The sequence below is a fragment of the Anas acuta genome, chromosome 3, assembly GCF_963932015.1.
Source record: "Anas acuta chromosome 3, bAnaAcu1.1, whole genome shotgun sequence".
NCBI classification, from domain to species: domain Eukaryota; kingdom Metazoa; phylum Chordata; class Aves; order Anseriformes; family Anatidae; genus Anas; species Anas acuta.
The window spans coordinates 7238963-7253335 of record NC_088981.1 but is presented as its reverse complement, the minus strand read 5'-3'; the positions used below and the strand labels follow the sequence as shown (position 1 = coordinate 7253335).

Genomic DNA, 14373 nt, shown 5'->3' with positions numbered 1-14373 from the left:
GAATCAGCACTTTTAACAGGGTCAGTAGGATGGCTGTGGATTGCAAGAGCCCTCCAACTGCCTGTTCTGGTGGTTTGCACTGTATCAACGAGGAACCACTTGAAAAAATTCTGTATTCAGGCAAAACAAAGGGAAAAAGTATGAAGAGGGGGAAATACTTATCACCGGGTATTTTCAAAACTTGACAGAGCAGGTTGCCCGTGCCCAAGCTCTGAAGCTGCCCTACTTGGAGCATGAAGTTGGACTAGAGATTCCTGTGTTACTCAGTGATTCTGCAAATTTTCCCGAATAAGCTCTCAAGCTAGATTTTTTTTTTTTTTAATTTTCATGGCCTTGGAGGTGGCAAAAATGAAGAAGGTCAGGAGCTATCTCAACCAGGCTCACCTTAGTTCTAGGCTGAGGAAATCATAAGCTTGGATATGATGCTCATAATCCTACTGAAAGGGATTATGGAGCCCTGGTGGTGAAAGACTGTGCAGAATCCTTGATCAGAATCAAAACAGCAGCACTCCTGCTTCCAAGGGATCTGCAGATCTCACAAGCAAGATATATTGCAACCGTAATAGCAAATGTTATTCAACTGTATGTCAGCAGAGTTACATTCGATAATGGGGTTGTCGAAGCTAAATCAAAATCGGTCCCAAGAGAGAACTAATTCTGGGTTCTACATGGGAAATATATTTCTACATGGGAAAAGAAATGAATGTATAAACATCCACTTATATAAAATTTGACTTGGACATCAAAAGTCTTCCTTCATAAATATCCACAAATTTATCTTAATAGGTCTTAATATCTGTTGGAGGTTGCGCTGGGGGACTGTAAAAATGCCTGAGAGCAGATCTGAGCAGATGTGTGCCACATGGCATGCTGCTCCACGGGAAGGAAAGGCTGAGCCAAAGCCCTTTTTGGTGACACTGACTTCAGGAGCTCTAACAAATTTACGTCAACAGGTATCGGAGCTCACCAACACCCTTACTCGCCTAAATTACTTCTCAGCATTTCCAGTCTTAATGGGGGAAACATTATGGTGTCCAAATACACCAAACTGTTGAAAATCTCACACAGGACCAAAGGAGAGGATGTGCTGTAAGGATTAAAAGCAGTGAGTGTTCACTAAAGTCATTGTTGGGACATCTGCAGCCCACAGGACTACACAGCAAGTGGTAAGAGTCCATCCGTGGCCCAGGAGAGTGTCTGGAGATCGAGGACAGAGGCATAAGGCTGGGTATATTTCCAGGCTATTTATATCAGACTGACGACCGAGATGTGTAAGTTCATTTTAAGGCAGGGTATGTGCTGAATGTCAGAAGTTCCTTGTTAATAAGTGCGGGCAAGGGTTCAGATGCCTGTGCAGTGGGAACAAAAGCAGAACCATGCCTAAGCCCTCAAAACCAGGCACAGGACGAGCAGCCAGCAACCTCCGAGCATCACGAGACATCCTCCTGCTGCTTCCTCAAAGCCCTTCACGCTTACTGTTTCGTCAGTTTCTGAAAATCAGCCACCGCTTTCTGTGTGGCCTCTCTGATTGCTTTCCAGTGTTGATCGAGTGTCATTAAATAACCAAACCATAACTTTTTCAAAGCATTTAATCTTAAACAAATTCAAGGTTATAAGTCACGCTGTATAAAGATGACTGCTTCCCCAATTGGCTTGAAAACTAGAGCTGCCCGTCAGGGAAGGAAAATGGTCTTTCAATTTGTTGAATATTCTGGATTGGTTCATTTGTTTCCTCCTGTCATTTCAAAGGGCTCAAAACAGGCCTGTATTGTGGAGTTTTTTCTTGGTGCTTCAGGAGCTATTCTGGAAATACTTCACCAATGACATATCAGTCTTGACTTCTTTTTCATTTGAAAACCTCGTTTTCAGGTGATTTGCACATTTTTTGCATCTCTTACATGTGCACACTGTCTCCCAGAGCAGGGACCTGGGATGTTTTTCTGCCTGCCCTCTCTCTGCTGCCTTGTTCAAGAGGTTGCAAACTTAACTATAAGGGGATGATGCAGTGCCCTGTCCTCAAATCCCTGGGTTCCTCCAGCCAACATCATGCTCTTGAATGTTGCCTAGAATCACTCAAGAAATTCTCAAAAATCCTCAAAATCTCGAAAGTTCTGTGAAAGGCTTTCCCCCTGTGCAGAAAACCACCTCTACCCAATTATCTGGCCTAGAAGGGAGCTTTAGAGGCTGCTTTGGAATATGAAAGAGTCACCACCTGTAGTACCTGCACTTCAAACTCAGAGTCCGTATTTCAGAAAGGACTAGAGCTAGGTGATAAAGTTACCTATTGGTACATGCATGGTACTTTGCTCCTGAGCCTTTTTCCTGACACTGCCTTGCAGAGGATTACTTTGAGGAAGATGGTAAATTGAATTCATCCTGTGAGGAATCTGCATTTGGAGCCTTCATTCACTTATTAAAGCAGAGTCAGTGTTTAACATTTCTTCGATGCAGTATTAGAGGGAGGTGAATGAATTATTGAATGAACTATCTTCAAAAGTTCCCTGAGGCTTATATCATCCTGCACTTATCAAAAGTGCAGTGCCTGCTGTGCTCAGATAATCCATTTATAAAGCTTTTAAAAATATTTAAGGGTGAACTTTGTCTTTTTTAAAGTCTTTTCTTAAAAAAAAAAAAAGTTAATTGGGAATAGGAAACCGACAAAATCTCATTGTTTAAAAATTTTGATGTTTGCTCCCAATTCCCAACAGCCCCCTCTATTCTTCAAACTGCGTTTTTTTTCCGTAATGTTATTTTGAATAAGATAACTTCAGTTTGCCATCTGTGGTTACCGGATGTTGTTCAGGCTGTATCGTACACCTAGAAATCTACCCTGCGATCCAGGATGTGATAAAACTGCCTGTTGGCAAGTGTGCAGGGTGCTAAGGCTAGGTGCTATCTCACATCGATTCACAGAAGTGTTGGTGGGAAGGACTGCTGGCAATCTGCAATCTAACCGCATATTGCAAACACTGGATCAGGGCAGCTGCAGCTTTACCACAACTGGGGATCTTCCTCTCAGCTTCCTTGGTCACCCAGGGGACTTTCTGGGGAAGAAATTTCTCTGGATGTCCTCCGATGCCTCGTCTCCCAAGAACATTGCTCATCATTGCTCCAGCTGCCCTTCGTGCAGCTGTCGGCTGCTATCTGATGTCTCCTCACCCTCCTCTTCACTGACTGTGCAAATGTAACTTTGCAATGCTTTTTTTTTTTTTTTTTTTTCCTGAATTAGGTGCTGCTTTGTCATTGCTATGGATAGGGTGGTGAGTATCGCTTCCTCCAGGTGTTTTGTCCTTTTCCTGCAGTTGTTGGATTTCAGACTGCTGCTCGTAAGGGTCAGTCCCTAAACTGACGGTGAAATTCAGCTCAAAGTCTCAAATTGTGTAGCCAGTCACTGTGTGTCCAGTTGCAGGGGCTGATGATCTAGAATAGATGTTGCTTCCAGGTGTAATTTGAAGTCAGCTCAGTAAAAGCTTAGTGGAGGTAAAATCTAAGTGATTTCATTAATGCTGTTGGCTTAAAACAGATGTAAAGCTTATTGTTTGATCCTGAATTTTAAGCTGGGACTGTTTCAAACGTTGCAATATAAAACTTAATTTTGTATTGATTCAGACCTCTACTCCCTACTTTTGCTGTTTTTACAGAACGAGCTGAAAGTATTTGAAGAACAAAAAGCTGAACTGTCCTGCTTGTGCTGGGACTGTTCTCTCCCCTAGCAGGAGAGAAAACGCTTGTCTGTTAAGGACAGTGAAAGGTGCTCTTACAGCAGAATGAACAACACTGATGTTAGAGCATGTGGAATTACGCTGAAGGTAAATGTGACTTTTAAGTGGTTTTATGTTATCCCAGCTCCTTGAGGGCAAGTGACTAAATGACTGCATGTCTAATAAATAATTATCAACCTAAATTGAATAATAAATCCAGTCACATAAAATCTAATTTTTCATACTATATATATATTCTGCAGTCACTCCAGTTCTTGCTGTGGTTCATCAAGTTGCAAAGATGTCCGGTATGAATGGATAAGAGCCATTTGCCTTGATTTAGGGTTTTCATCTGCTGCACAAGCTGGGAAATTAATTGAAATGGGCGTTCACACTGCAGGGGAAGCAATCCTCAGCTGATTGAGAGAGACAATGACAACTTCCAGTTTCTAAAGGGCAGTCTTCAGATGACTATGGCTTCTGGTGTTCCTTGAGGGAGCAGCCCTCTCATGTTTCCACAGTCTCTCTTTAATGGTTTGCTCCTTCAAACAGTGGAGGAATGGAGTGAGTGCTTCTTACCAAGGCATTTTCAGTGGTTTTGGGCACTGTCATTTGATTCCGAGAGGAGTTGAGTGAATGAGTCCTGAAGGTGTAGAATAAGAAATGTCTATGGGAAAGACTCCAGCACCTCGGTGAATTCTGGAAACATCCATGGCAATGTGGTGGACACTAAGCTCTTCTCATGTTCTAGTTTGCTTGTGAACACACAGGTCTGGCAGTCCTGCAAGTGCCTGGACATCAGCTGGCACCTTTTAAAACTCTGAGCCTGTTGATATTGCAAAGATCAACCAAAGATCTTGAAGTAAAAGTGCAAACAGAAAGGATCTCACCAAAACAGGTGATAAAGTTGATTTGCTGATGAGGAAAGATGAGTCTCGTATTATGGACATGTTGCATGTGACCAGAAATGGTGTCTGCACCTACAGAGACACCAAAAATGGGCTTCAGACAAAGATGAGGACCGTGTGGTAGATCTCATGGGTACTTTTGAATATTTGAAAAGCCTCATCTCATGGAATACTGCTTTCTCACAAAGGTTCGTTGAGTGGATGCAACTGGAACTGGCTGCCCTGCTCAAGCAGGAAAACCTGCTGAGGATATATAAAACATAACAATTTATTATATCCTGGAGGGGGGCGTAAGCCATCCAAGTTACCTTTCTCTTGGGAATCAGAAGGTCACAGTTTAACATGTACACAGTACAATCTGACCAAATCAAACATCAGTGTTTTATCATTGATTTTTGGCTGTCCATTCAGCTTTTAGATGTTAGACTTGGGATGAATGCTTCCTATGTTTCACTAGAATCTGGCATTACAAAATAACATTTAACTGAAATCTCAATTCTTCAATGCAAATCACTTAATATTTAATTGTACCTGGCCTAGGCGCTTCTGATGTCCCACTCTGCCTGTTTCATTTTTGATCCACAGGGTTCCTCAGCAGGCTGAATAGCTTCTGACTCATTTGCATCCACTCAAGCTTTGCAAAGCTAACCAGAAGTATCCACAGATATTTTGCAAATAAAACCTGTGGACTCAAGCCAAGGAGACCAAAGACACTCTGCAAACTCCCTGCCAGATTTTGGGTAATGAGGAATGTTCATGGAAAGCAAAAACACTGCTCTCGGTCAAGGGATGTGTTTCATCTATTCTGGAGGATTTGAGTCATAATTTGAAGACGCAAGGAAGGCTGCTCTAGGATAGTGGAATGGGAGAACAAAACTCTCCCAACAAAGAGCTGCAAAAAGGCCAGTTACTCTGAGCATCAAGGGTGGTGAGGAAGGGAGTGTGCTTACTAGTCTTCTTGCAACCCACCAGCTCAACAGCACCTGGGCAGGGAAGGGCCTTTCCATGTCCCTCTAGAAAAAATGAGGGCTGGGAGGGCTGCTGATCAGCAGTGCTCTCCCAGGAATACCCTGGGAGAATACATCTGCATTTCCTGGAGAATGGGGCTGATATGTAGTTGCAAGTCCTCTCTTAGAAGCTGTCCAAGCTAGTGTTCCTCAGGGGCTAGTAGAGGGTGAGGCACAGCACTGTTGGTATTTTCTATATATTTTTCTTGTCCAGCATCACTTTTTTTCTTAATGGCTCATTTTCTGCATTTTTTTTCACCTGCTCATTATGTTCTGGTTCTGCTCTTTTCCACCTAGACCCGCATCCCTCTGGCTATTTCTCCTCTTTTTTCTTTTAATTGGGCTGACCAAAACCTTGTCATAGCCTTGTTAGATTGCAATAGAGGAATTGCCCTGCAAAACACATGCCACATGATATGTAAAATCCTGCCTCTCTCCAAGACAAGTTGCTCTTCTGTTGGCCCTGGTGTTGTCAGTGTTGTATCCTGAGGATATGGGGTGTGCTCAGCTTACATTTAAGGGGAATTTTACATTACGGGGTCAGCAGTCAATGAGACCCAAATACTGCATCAGGTGTGAGTCAGTCTAGAGATCTCCGGCAGCTTCTCCCCCCTTTCAGGGCTGCGACCTGATGCTGCAGTAGTCTAATCCATCACAAGAAAAGAACAAGCTTTTTCTGCCTTTTGACAGAAACAGTCAGATGATCTGCTCCTGATAACTACGGTAGGTCTGGAGCTATACATTACAAATGAGATGCTGTGATGACTCTATTTGCTCTTATGGAGAACTTTGCCAGGTCTGGCAACGCTAAAGGAAGCAGGGAAATGAACGTATCTGCACTCACTGAGGCTGTTTTGAATTAACTTTCTATTTCTTTTTATTTCCCTGAGGCAAGGTCACATGAAGGTATTGGAAAATTTCAAGGCAAGGAAACTCAACACCTCAAACTTTGTATAAAATAGAGTTTTATATATATAAAACTCCGGGATATTTGGCAGTCTGGCTAATCTCTAAGCAATAACTAAGGTTTTAAATGCTTTCTCAGAAAACCTAAAGGCTTTAATTCTGGCAAAACGATGTCAACACACTGTCAGTTGCCTCCTGGTAGGTAATTACAGAGAGCAATAAATATTTTTGAACTCCTAGATGTGGGCTACATCAAGGCAAGAGGGAGAAAGAGTTGAAGTTGTTAAAGGCTGTCCATCTCCTGACTTGGAAAGATATGCATCTGGCAGGCACTTCAGCTGTCAGGACACATATTAGTGTAGTGCATCCAAGATGCTGTAAGCTTTGTGCAAATAGCATGCCTTCATGTTGCAAAGCCCAGGTTTGGTGAAGGTTTTGTAAGGGAGCTGGTGGCTGTGATGCTGAGATGTGTCCTCCTGCCTCCCTGGGCAAATGGGTGATGAAAGCATGCTGGAGAGACTTGTTTGGAAGCCAAAATGGAAATTTTAACTAAAATAACCATGTAAATGTACTAATATAGTGCTGTGGTCAGAAGTATTTGTCTTGAATTAGATGGAAGTCTGGGCACTGTGTGAGGTGTAAGAGAAAACAGCGCTGTGCAGAGATGGGTGTTTCGGGACGTATTCTTGTCACATTTAAAATATATTTTTGTGTTTATATGACTGATACCACCTTTTCATGACATGCAAAAAGTTCAAGAAATCTTGGGTGTGGGAGAGTTGTTGGCCTTTCTAGAAACTGTTTTACTTTTTTGTGGTTTCTGGTCAGAGCAGCAAGTGGACATGCAGTCATTTTTTTCCCCCTGTTCACCTGTCTGCCTTGCAAGCTCTCAGCTCTTGAGTCCATTTGCCAAATTCAATGAGATCTGACCAAAGGGAAGAGATTTCAGAGCTGTCAACTTAAATTATATTCCAGTTAGCTCCAACTGCTGCATTACATTCTGCATGCTTAATGAAAATTGGCATTTACATGGGGATAATAGCTCCATTTTGGGCTCGTGTCTGCTGGAAAAAAGGTTAAGAGTGGCAGTTGCCCCTCCCATGTAAGCTGTGTCATTTGTCCTTCAGAAGCCAGTCCAAAATTTTTTTCTGAATGTTAAGGATTTTCCGGTTCTTGAAAGTTTCTGAACTTGCTTTTGTAATTTGTTGGTATTAATCGTAGATGGGAATTGTAGATTCCACCATGATGATACGAGGATATTGTAGATTGCATCATGATGATATGAGGGGAAAGAAAGACCTTTATTTGGCTGAATGCTGATTTTCTTCCCTTTCAAAACCTTCATTCATTGAGTGTATTGTAAGTCAGAGAAAGAGGCAAGGAAACAGTGAGCAAAAAGGGAATGGAAATAATGTTGCTAGGGCAACTTTCTCATGGTTGCTAAAGATACATATATATTTAAAATCCTTGAAAACGTTAGTCATGCTTATTTCTTAATACGTTATTTTGATCTCTCTGTTTGGGGTTTGCTTTGCCATAGCATGGAAAGGGTTGGAGGTAGGAGAAGACCTGTGAGGAGAGGGGACCTGCCCTGGAGCTCTCAGAGCTGCTTGTGGTTATCCAGGAGAGCAGCAGCCACACGCGTCCATAAGAAACCTGCTGAAGCTGGGTAGACTGGCACATGGTTTATACACCAGGAGGTGCTGGTTGGTTCATTAGGAGCACAAACACTAGTTTTCATGCTGAAAAACAGTCCAGAATGAATTATTCACGGATATCTTTGCACTCTGTTTTTGCAAAGGGGAGCTGTGGTGCTCTCTGTAACTGCACAGCAGCTGCAATAAAGCTCTACCAGTTACGCATTTATTCTCCTCCCGGATACATGATCTAAAACAGTACTTCCAGCATGCCTTGCAAGAAGAGTTTTGTTGATTAAAGTTTTCATCTTGCCTGGTGTGGTTAAGTGCAATTGCGAAATCACGTTTGTTCCTTCTAGAGCTGTGGGAAATCTCCCCAAATAGGGAGATTCTGAAGCCATAAAAAGGAAAATATTTGGCAAACAGAAAACTTGAAATAATTCTGTGCTTGTAAAGTTTCTTTTTTTTTTTTTTTTTTTTTTTTTTGCTTTGATAGCAGGTGATTTCCTTACTTGAAACAGTTAGGTTGCATGAAAAATATAGGAAAATATGCTATGACTGAAGGTACACATTTAATCCTGAAAGTGCAGAGAAGGGAGCTTGGCATTTATCTGAATTATGTAACCAATCCCTCAGCGGAACTGAAAAGATTTTCAGGAGAACGTCAGTCCCCAAATTCCTTGCAAATCCTTACAGGAGCACAAAATTTTTCAAAGCCTGAGGATGCTACGTGCCCCTTCCTGCAAAAGTACACCCTCTGTTTTTTTCTGGAGATGCACCCTCAAGATGTTCACATGTCTCTTCACAACAGCACTTGTGGTCACGGAAACCCGGGCTATCACTGATGAGAATAAATCCCCTACTGCAGCCAGTATTTTGCAACAGGAACCGTGTTTCTTCATCTTTCTGATTCACTCCACCTTCAAACTGGAACTGGTCATTTCCCAGCCTCACTGGAATAGTGGGAGAAATCTGGAGCCAAATGGGTGGCTCACAGCAGCAAAGACAATTTGTTCACCTTGCTGAAAAGTCTTGTCCCCAAGTGTTGACCATTAATTTCCTAACAATAGCTAGGCATAGCCTAGAAGAGAGGCTGAAAATAGGAACACTTGCATTAGTGGTGCAGACCATCCCCAGTCTAAATTGTTTGTATGTGAAAGCACGCCTAGCAGCTGAGCACCAGGGGCTGGGAGCAGAGGCTGTGAGGGATTTCAGACTGGAAAAGGAAGACAAGACTGCAGCACAGTTACTGTGTAAAAAAAAAAAATTGGAGTTATTTGTGAAATGAAAGGAAGGATAGGTCACAAACTGTCCTCGTGCTCACACCATTTCTGCAATAGAGGGTCTTTGGATAACCTGCTTTCAAAATTGATGTGGTCCTCGCAAAGCCTGTTGTGCACGAGGACTATGCCTATCACCTTACACGGTGTTATGTTTTGAGATCTTGTCTCACAAAATGATCAATAACGTTCACATGAGCGAAATTCAGATGTGGCTTCAGGAATTAATTGTTTTGCAGCAGCTTCCTACAACCATTGGCTCCGAAGTCCCTTCTTCTGGCTGATGGTGAGGGAGATGCCTGCACATGGGGATTTCCTCACGTCACCAGGTAAGCTCGTAGCAGCCTTAAGGAGATGCTGCCCCTGACCAGAAGAGTTTTCAGGTTGAATAGAGGTGAACTGGAAGAAGATTGAGAAACCAATGTTATGTACAGGGCTCCAGTGCTGAAATAAGCCAAGAAAGGGAAAAAAATATTCAGAGGGTGGTGAGGCCCTGGAACAGGTTGCCTAGAGAAGCTGTGGATGCCTGGAGGATGCCTCCAAGAAGCTGGAGGTGCTCAAGGCCAGGCTGGATGGAGCTTTGGGCAACCTGGTCTGGTGGGAGGTGTTCCTGCCTGTGGCTGGGGGGTTGGAACTAGATGATGTTTAAGGTACTTTCCAGCCCAAAACAACATTGGGATTATGTGAAAACAGGTCTGCAAAGTCTGACTTTCTGCACCAAGTTTTGCTTCTTCCTCAAACAACCGAGGTGCTGCAGTTACCAGACCTTGTTTCTGGTCTTCTACACTTAACCTCTCCCCACCCCTTCACTGCCACGTCTGTTTTTGCTGTGCTAGCGATGTAAAATTTGCCATGGAGCAGAAAGTCTTGTACAGGGTTTGGCAGTTTGTGCCTCAGTTTCCCTTGTGGTAGGGATAATGCTACTGAAATAAAAAACTACTGAAATTAAAACAACAACAACAACAAAAACAAAAAAAAAAAAACCTGCTAGATAAGAACCAAGAACATAAGCTTTTAAAGACAGTTTCTGGACTCAGATGTTTTTGTCTCATATATTGCTTGCTAAAAAATTCACGGTTGCAGTACTTTGGGAATATGAAACCGGACTATTTATGAATAGGGACATCTTCATGTGCAACGGCAGGAGGAATTGCACCTGTCCATGTAGAAGGAGATGGCACAAGGCCTGGGGTGCCGAACATTTGTGTGTGCATGGGTGCAGGGTGAGTACACAAAATGTGGGGGAGGAAGGTGGAGAAAGGAGCTTATGTGAGCAGATGTTGCCTCAGTCAGGTAAAGCTTATTAATTCATTTATCATCTGAGCTGATCAGTGCTACATCTGTCTGGGAATATATGGTTTAGAAGGAAAAAAAAAAGATATGTAGCTGCTAGTCCCTTTGTGGAAAGGATTTAGTTCAACTGGCTAGGTATAATTGCTGCTCAGCTCGGAATTTTTTTTTTTTTTTTAGGTATAGTTTTGCATATCTTAAAGACTGAAAGAGATCCTGTGTTATCTCATTTCTCTCTGGGAGATTGATGTTGAGTTTAAATTTAACTTAAGATGAAAACATCTGTTATTCTTCAGAGCAAATATGTTCTGATACCCTCCAATTGATTGAGAATCAGACAGTTCAGAATACATAAACTGAAGGCTTTTTAAGTCAGTACTGTTTATACTTGGAGTAGAAGTAACAATATTGTTTCCCACTCTTGTGAGTCATGACTAGAGGTAATAAAAACTCCTTCAGAATGTGATGATGATTGAAAATGAGTTGTAGATGTTCATACGTTTTCAGGAAAAAAAAAAAAAAAAGCATGTTATAGGATTGTTATCTTATGAAAAATTCACATTTGCCCTATTAGCTGGCTAGAGCCTACAGCAGTGTCTGTAATTGCAATTGCTATGCTAAGTCATTATTTACATTGCAGTTGTGCCTGGAGATCTTAAGCATGCGCTTGGGTCTGATTCCGTTAGGTGCAGGCACATGGGAAATATAAAGTGGGATGTCATCTCACAGCCAGCTTCGTTTAACCCTCCCCAGCTGAGAAGGAAGGGCAAAGGGCAGTCAATCCCTTTGACAGTTACGTTGGGTGCCCCAGGTCTTGGCTTATCAGCATTAAATTGTGGGTTTGAATGTTTCCTCTGAGGGATTGGGTGCCCTACAATTCTTCTTGGTATAGAGTAGTTTAGTTTGAGCCATCAAACCTAAATGATTCTGTGTGATGGGACTCGGTAGGTCACGTCGATGGCTGGGCTTGATGATCTTAAAGGTCGTCTCCAACCTGGACCATTTTATGATCCCTGACGTGCTAACTATGATCAAGCTGGCCTTCTTGACTAAAACCCAGGGATGGTGTGAGGCAAAGCCAGGGCAGCACTGCCTAGTTAAGCTAGCTTAAAGCCCAGCCTTCAAAGCAAAGAAACATTTTCGTAAATTGAAAACTTGTAGAGTATTTCCTGCTGCCTTACTTTCCTATGACAATCATATCCTACCCTTTCCTCTTCAAAACCTGTCTTCCTGCTGCCAGCTCTCCAACATGGTGGCTTGTTTGCACTTCTGTTCTACTGGCAAATTTTATTCATATATTTTTTTGATACTACAAATGCACTTTACTTAGATTATTTTTGCTATGTAGGACCCTCTATTTGTGATTATTCATACAGGAGGTGAACCTAAAGCCCTGTTGCATGGAGTGGGTTTGGGCTTCAGCAACTGAAAGGAAGCCACAGTGTGGCTGACCCTTCACTGTATGCACTGAAACAGGGTGAGACTTGTTTCAACACTGCCCCTGGTGAAGGCTAGTCTCCCAGCTGCCCTTCCAAAATGCTATTTTGCTTAATTAAATGTTCCCAAACTTGACTTGGTTTCAGTTCCAGTTCCCCTTCACAGCAGGCAAACTTGGTTATTGCATAAGGGTGTCAGCTCAGTCGCAGTACTGAGTGAGCCAGGGAGCTTTTGGAGGAGAATGGTTTAAATCCATGGTGTAAGTATCCATAAACACATGCCCAACTTCAAACATGTGCCAGAACTTACAGAGAAACCTACAGACTGGGCACATGTGTGAGCACTTGGGCTGGCTCTGCAGCAGGACTGCCTTGTCTGGCTAATGCTGGAAGGTGCCTGCTGCAATTCACGGGTTTATTTCTGACGTGGCAAAGCTGGAGACCGTGTGGGTCATCTCAGACCTTTCATCTGGGTACACAGAGATGCATTCCTGGGCTATCTGCTCTCCACTGAGATCTACACCCACACTTTTGCCAGCATCCATCTCCCTCACCTCCTCCCTGGTTCCCTGCCTTCCCTTGATTTTTGCGTGCAGCTCATTAACCTTTGGCTGGGCATTTTGAAATCATTATCTTGTTTGTTCTGGTACAGTATTAGGCTGTTTAGGTGGGTTTATTTTTTTTTGTAAGCCATTGCCTGATTTAATGAACCCCTCTGCTCTGCCTCGCTGGAGGAGTTGCTAACAGATGGCTGGCATTTGTTTTTCCATTTTAAAGATTGAAAAGTAACCCAGTGGGGTTAGTGAGATGCCCAGGTGCCTCTGCTATAGCTTGGTTATTTGGTTGCGTTGCTGCTCCCTCTTCCAAGCTCTGGACATCCTTTCTGTCCTGTCCCCATCAGAGGCTGCTCTGGCTTCTAGCAGTGCCTGATATTTCTACAGCCCTGTGGCAAGGGAGGACTTGCTTTGCATGCCACACAGCCAAGGCTGTGTGGGATGCTGCTTCTAACTGGAGGCTTGGCCCAGCCCCTAAGGAATTCAGCTGCAGTCCTTGGTCCGTGGGTAATATTTGGAGTTAGGGCAGTCGTGTTCTTTGTTCCTCAGCAAGGGTTCTGGGTCACTGTGGATTATTAAACAATTATTTGCTTGCTGGACCTGTGTGGGCAAAGATCAAAAGCCTCTATGTAGTGATGGTAGATAAGCCTTTCTCCCTAAGAGACATCAAACTGGTCTTACTCAACCTGTGAAAAATAAATGAATGTTCTGGCACATATACATTTATTAAAAAAAAAAAAAAGGCAAATGAAACAAGGCAGATTTTTCCAATAGCCTTCTGCTATATCTATGAGAAGAATCTGATAAATTGTGCAAGGAAAAATCCACCCCTCCCACACTGGACCTGCACATTTAGGATCTTCACGAGTGAGGTACGAAGACTTCCCAGAGAAAATCCAAACACAGGTATGACAGGTGCCTGCTTGCTCTCATGGTCCCCTGACTTCTCATTAGAAAGAGCTCTTCACTAAAAGAGTTGCTGTTCTTTGCTGTCCTGTCGAAAAATGAGTGCTGCTGGCCATGGTGGTATGGTGGTATGTACTGGTAAAGAATTCCCTACCATCCCAAAAGTGAATTTGGATGTGGCCAGCATGTTTTGGAAGATTGTATTCCATGGTATGGATGTAGATATTTTATCTGAATTTGGTTGCTGGATCAGGGCATGTTTGGTTCATTAGCTGAGACAACTTTATCCCTTTTCTATTGCATGTGATCACAGGGGTGGAGTCTGACTTGGGATGCTTTAAAGAGAGCATGGACATAAGGCATGTAAATAAATTTTAAGTCAAATGGTGGAGTATAATGTAACTAAATACACAGGATTTCTGACCACCCACATCAGAACCTTTGTTAAAAGCTAATGTTTCACTGAGTCAACAACGTTGTGTTTTTTCTTTTTTTTTTTTTTTTTTTTTTCTGTAGGATCTGCTCACATGGAGAAAACATCACTGCTAGTTACTTCACATGCTTCTGAATCCCTCCAGTGAATTTGATCCATCCCCACTTTTGACCTGTGGCTGGCACTTTTACAGGTTGGTTACTTATTTTACGCTTTGTGTTTTGATACTAAGACTCTGGGGGTACAGGTGAGGTGAGGCTCTGCCCTGAAAGAGCAGTTATGCTGCTGTGAGGCTGTCCTCCAACCTGTTTCACT

General features: G+C 42.8%; 1 long non-coding RNA gene across 4 annotated transcripts in view; it reads left to right on the top strand.

The window, feature by feature from the left end:
• LOC137853284 (uncharacterized) overlaps nucleotides 1-14373 on the top strand; it is a 49003-nt gene that overhangs the window by 9197 nt on the left and 25433 nt on the right. For 3 of the 4 annotated variants that reach the window (XR_011094366.1, XR_011094365.1, XR_011094367.1), the window contains exons 2-4: nucleotides 3642-3809; nucleotides 5195-6339; nucleotides 14142-14251. This is a non-coding gene — a long non-coding RNA (uncharacterized lncRNA). The remainder of the gene's footprint in view (nucleotides 1-3641; nucleotides 3810-5194; nucleotides 6340-14141; nucleotides 14252-14373) is intronic. The other variant, XR_011094368.1, reaches the window with a different exon arrangement.